We start from the raw sequence: 5,411 nt of genomic DNA, 5'->3' as shown, positions 1-5,411 counted from the left end.
GTTTGTAGGTGTCCGGATGAAGGACTTCTTCAATCTGGTAAAGTCCTTCCCAATTTGGTCTGAGTACTCCAGCAGTGGGTTCGCGGGTATTTAAGAAAACTCATCGTAGCACCAGGTCACCGACGTTGAATTTCCTTTCTTTCACCTTTGAGTTAAAGTACCGGACGACCTTTTGCTGGTACCCAGCAACTCAGAGTTGGGATTTTTCTCGTATTTCTTCAATTGAGTCTAGGGACTCCATCATTAGTTGGCTATTCTGGCTCTGGTCATATGTAATGCGTCGATGTGAGGGGGGATCTAATTCGACAGGTAACATAGCTTCATATCCGTATGCTAAGGAAAACGGGGTATGACCTGTCGCTGTTCGGTGAGAAGTTCTATACGACCAGAGGACTTCAGGCAGCTGTTCTGGCCATGCTCCTTTAGCGTCTTCAAGCCTTTTCTTCAGGGTGTCCTTAAGCATTTTATTCACTGCTTCGACCTGCCCATTTGCTTGTGGATGCGCGACTAAAGAAAAGCTTTTGATAATCCCGTGCCTTTCGCATAAGTCAATGAATAAGTCACTGTCAAATTGGGTGCCGTTGTCTGAGACGAGTTTTTTGAGGCAAACCATATCGGCAAACAATGTTCTTGATGACAAAGTCAAGAACTTTCTTGGTCGTTATGGTAGCGAATGGTTCAGCTTCGGCCCATTTGGTGAAGTAGTCGACTGCTACAACCGCGTACTTCACTCTGCCTTTTCCCGTTGGCAGGGATCCAATTAAGTCTATACCCCATACTACAAAAGGCCAAGGACTCTGCATCTGTTTTAATTCATTTAGAGCTGCCACTACAACAATTTTGACTATATATTACGGTAAAAATGACATATATTACAAAGCGTTATTAATGGGAACACATGCTTTTTTTTTCAGAGACAATTTAGGCACCAACTATTTCATTTGCCGCCTAATGAAAATCTATCTATCCCATTTGCCTCCTCTACCCTCTCTTTCACACTCACTCCATCGAATCTCTTCTCCCTCACGCGATTCTCCATCACGGCATCTCTCTTGTTGGAAGTAAGAACCCAAGAGTCTCCTGCATATGGAAAGAACCCCTCCATTCCATCTTAACCTCTTTCCCCTTTCCCTCTTTCTCTCTTCAATTCCGAATGTGTGCTCCTCTCAGAAATTAGGGTTTTTTATTTCCCTCTTTCCTCTTCAAAACCTCACAACCGAAACTAAAGATGTTATATTCCCTAAAATTTGCCCAACTTTCGACATCTTCTTTGGATGGGTAAGTTTCTACACTTTTAGTTTCAGATTTTTGGCGATTTCTCCCTTACGTTGCTATGTATCTATATCATATTTATATATATACTGACTCCGTAGCCTCCACCACTTTGACAACGGCGACAATGGAACCCCCGGAAGAGGCCGAAGAGACACCGCAGACAAAGCTTGAGTCCGAGAAGCCTGCTCCGATTTCTTCCAGGGTATCTTTTTTCTTCGTTATCTATTATCTATATTCAGCAGTATTTTTGTAAGTATCTATTTCAAGAATTTTGTTTTTTTTTGTGTTGCTTGAATGGAATTATGGACTTAGCAAAATCAATTTCTACTTTTGTTATTCCTTATGATCTGTTCGAAACGTGATTTTAAGGACGAAAGGGAAAAGCAAGATTTATGGGATTTTCAATATAAAGAGGGTTGAAGGAGGAAATTTAGGGATGTAAATTCAGTGAAAGTTTGGATTTTTCATTTTTCTACGCCATGATGAAATGCATCCAATACGGTCACCAGGTCCTTTCACTTTTCTCTATTTGGCTCTCTCGAAAATCCGTTATTAGTTTTTTGAGTTTCTTTTTTTGTTTTGGTTAAATTCATTTTTATCATCTTCATGAACTCAACTGCCCAACTGAATAATCTAATGCTAGTTATTGTTATGGAATTTGATGAATTGGGTTTGTGTTATACCCACTAATGTTGGGTTGGGTTAAACTGAAAGAGTACCAATTTTCCACTTAATCATGTTGCCATTGGGTAGATTGTGGCATTGGCGAACTTGATGCCAGTTGATGATTCAGTTGACGAGCTCGATAGCTACATGTACCAAACTGTAAGCTTTTTATTTTTTTAAATGAATGCCCCAGAACTTTATTTAATGATGAAATATGAGCTTCAAGTCCCTGAAAATGTATCTTAATTAGCTGTTTGGATTGGACTATTGATTGCTTTGATCAGGTTGGGCACTAGATAATCGTTAGCTATGCTGAATGCATGGGACTGCCCCTATTCAGAAGGAGAATACAAGGATCCACAAGGCAAGCCTTTATGCAGAAACTTTTGGTAAAACCTGTATCTGATATTTTGGAGAGTTACAACGTTTTCTTCATATTTTCATAAAGTGATATGGGGAACAGTAACAGTATGACTAGCTTCGTGATCAGATTTCAGAAGTAGAAGGGTTAGGAGAAATCTTTTATTTTTTTTTGAAAGCTGCAGCTTTTTGAATGAAGTTATCTTGATGAGATCTTTGTACTTAAAAAAAGGATCTTTACTACATCACAAGAGCTTACAGTAGTGTCTTTTTTATTAGGCGGTTTGGTCTTCTTAAAGAATTTTTTGTGTCCTGTGATAGAAGGGTGCATGTAAAGCTTACTTTTCAGTTTCCAATGAATTTTGTGGATATTTCAGGCATGAGAAGCTTAGCTACACAACAACTCCAGGTGATGAAGTTGAAGATATGATCATTTTGTTAAATGAAGTGAAAAAGCAGATTCCTTCTATTGGTGCTGTATCTTCTGGTGCCATTGCATCAGATTATCAGAGGCTGCGGGTGGAAAGTGTGTGTTCAAGGTTAGGGCTTGTTTCTCTGGCATATTTGTGGAAACAAGATCAGTCATTGCTCCTTCAGGAAATGGTAATATTTATTTTGGTATGTGAATTTGTTCATTTAACATTGAAGATTCGTACATCTCATACAATGGTTTTTTTTCTACTATAATCAGATAACAAGTGGGATATTGGCTATTACCGTAAAGGTATAATTTTTAATTTCACTTGTTATTTAGTCATGCCTTTTCTTGTTATATTTTGGAAAGAGTTCTACCTTCTATTGAACAGTATTTTTTCTCCTGTTATAGGTCACTGCAATGGGGTTGGACCCTGCAAAGCACTTGGGCAAAGATTTAGCTTCCCTGAGTCCCTATCTGCATAAGTTGAAGGGGTATGCTATTTTTTTCCCTTATATTATTTTAAGTTTATCATTGTAAATTGATGGTTAACTATCATCCTTTGCAGGTTGTATGGAATTAATGTTTGTGGTGAAGGAGGGGAATATGAAACATAAACACTTGATTGCCCTCTCTTTGTTGTGAGTTTCTTCCTTTCCTTTTGCCTGTGGATATTTTATAATTTCCTGCTTTCTTAAGAGGCTTGTTGTCTTCATGATGACCATGAGTGTGCAGTTAGTAACTTAGCATCATATATTTATAAATTTTTTGTTTGTGTAATTATCTGGTTTAGGTAATGATCTCTGCTACTAGAGGAAATGTTTTCAGATTATTTATATTTTGATAAAATATACACTTGTTATGGTGTCACCGTTACAAGGTTTAGAGTGATTGTATTTCCATTTTTGGCTCTATTTTATTTATTTAATTTTGTGGTTACAGAATGCTCGGATTATGCTTGATGACTCTCAAGTTATTCTGCACTCTTCAGATTCTATTGCTCCAGCTGCGGTCCTTCATACCTTAGCTTTTCATTTGGAACATAAGAAATTGCATTGTTCTTTGCCTGGCAATGGTGAAACCCACGAGATCTGTCTGGAGAATAAGGGTTCTGTCTTTGAAGTGGAGGGAGACAGCTCACAAGTATGTGATGCTGCAGTCCAGTCTGCTATTGAAGTCCTTGACTCGATCACTATTGTAGAAAATAAGCTTCACATTTCGAGAACACAGAAACGTGATACGTTTTCCATTTGTTGCTGGTTGGAACATTCAAGCAAATCTTCAGCAGGTAATCAAAGGATAATTAGTTTGTAGTACACATATCTGCAAGCTTCTATGTTTCCCTCTTGTTCATTCCTTATGGTCAGTGCTTCTAGTCTGCAACATAATCATTTTATGTTTTCTGAATATTTTGGTAGGCTTACAAGAAGAGTTGACAGCTGTGCTAAGGAAAATGGAATTGAAACTTGCGGAATATGGTTTTGGATGGGAAAATGTCCTCTATATTCATCTCTATATTGCTGATATGAAGGAATTTGCAACAGCAAATGAAACATATGTGAGATTTATCAAACAGGAGAAATGTCGTTTTGGTGTCCCATCGCGCAGTACAATTGAACTGCCTTTACTGGAAGTGGGGTTGGGTAATGCATACGTGGAAGTTTTAGTGGAAAATGACCATACCAAAAGAGTTCTACATGTACAAAGTATTTCCTCTTGGGCTCCCAGTTGTATTGGACCATATAGCCAGGTGCAAAGCTGCATGATCCTTGTTACTGAATTGATAATTGGGATAAGCAATGTGCATTATTCTTGTTTGGTCAATTATTTAATTCTAGAGAATTTCTTTTCCTGCTCTGATTTCATGTTTTTGTTTGTTGATAGGCAACACTGCACAAGAATATACTTCATATGGCCGGGCAATTAGGGCTTGATCCTCCCACAATGATCTTATGTGAGGGGGGCGTCACTGCTGAGTTGGAAAAGGCATTAGAAAACAGTGAAGCTGTGACAAAATGTTTTAATGGTTCAATATCTACTTCAACTATTGTATTTGTCATTTACTGTTCAGCACGTATTCCCTCATCTGAGAGACATCAGATTCAAGATAAGCTAGATGTATTCCTTAAGCAAATAAGGCCTTCCCATTTCAACAAATCGAGCATATCTGAAGCTGTTGATTCCATTATTCTGTATATCCTAGCCCCTGATCTGCCAAAAAGGTATATATGTAGTTTATCTAACTTTTCTACATTTTCACTAAATGTGTCTCCTGAAATTTGGTTAAATTTATATTCATATGCCCTCAGCGTCTTTTGTCATACAGAGCACTTGTGGAAGTTAAGCCCATTCTGTTCATCTAGACCTGGTGACCGTATTGGATGCATTTCATCAGGTTTGTTCTTTTTTTTCTTGGAAACATCCACCCTCGCTGCCCTAGTGGACATTGTTTGCACATGTTTAGAAACTCTATTATGTGGTCAGGGAATTTTTGAGCCTTTTTCTCCTTATTTAATGTTGAAGTTAAACTAATTGTTCATTGTTTTATGTTGGAAGTTAAACTGTGCTGAGGCTTTTACATATTTTATTTATGCATATTCTATAATATGATTTACACTAATGAACATGACTATTTCATATATGTTTCATATCTTGCAAAGCTGCTTTGTTATGGTTTATACTGTACATATTTTTG

At 37.7% G+C, this 5,411-nt stretch overlaps 1 pseudogene; it reads left to right on the top strand.

The window, feature by feature from the left end:
- Positions 1 to 1,399: 1,399 nt before the first annotated feature.
- LOC133825474 (diphthine--ammonia ligase-like) lies at positions 1,400 to 4,933 on the top strand (annotated as a pseudogene).
- Positions 4,934 to 5,411: the final 478 nt, after the last annotated feature.

Source organism: Humulus lupulus, chromosome 3 (genome assembly GCF_963169125.1).
Source record: "Humulus lupulus chromosome 3, drHumLupu1.1, whole genome shotgun sequence".
NCBI classification, from domain to species: Eukaryota; Viridiplantae; Streptophyta; class Magnoliopsida; order Rosales; family Cannabaceae; genus Humulus; species Humulus lupulus.
Note: the sequence above shows the minus strand (reverse complement) of the source record. Positions and strands in the feature narration are given on the sequence as shown.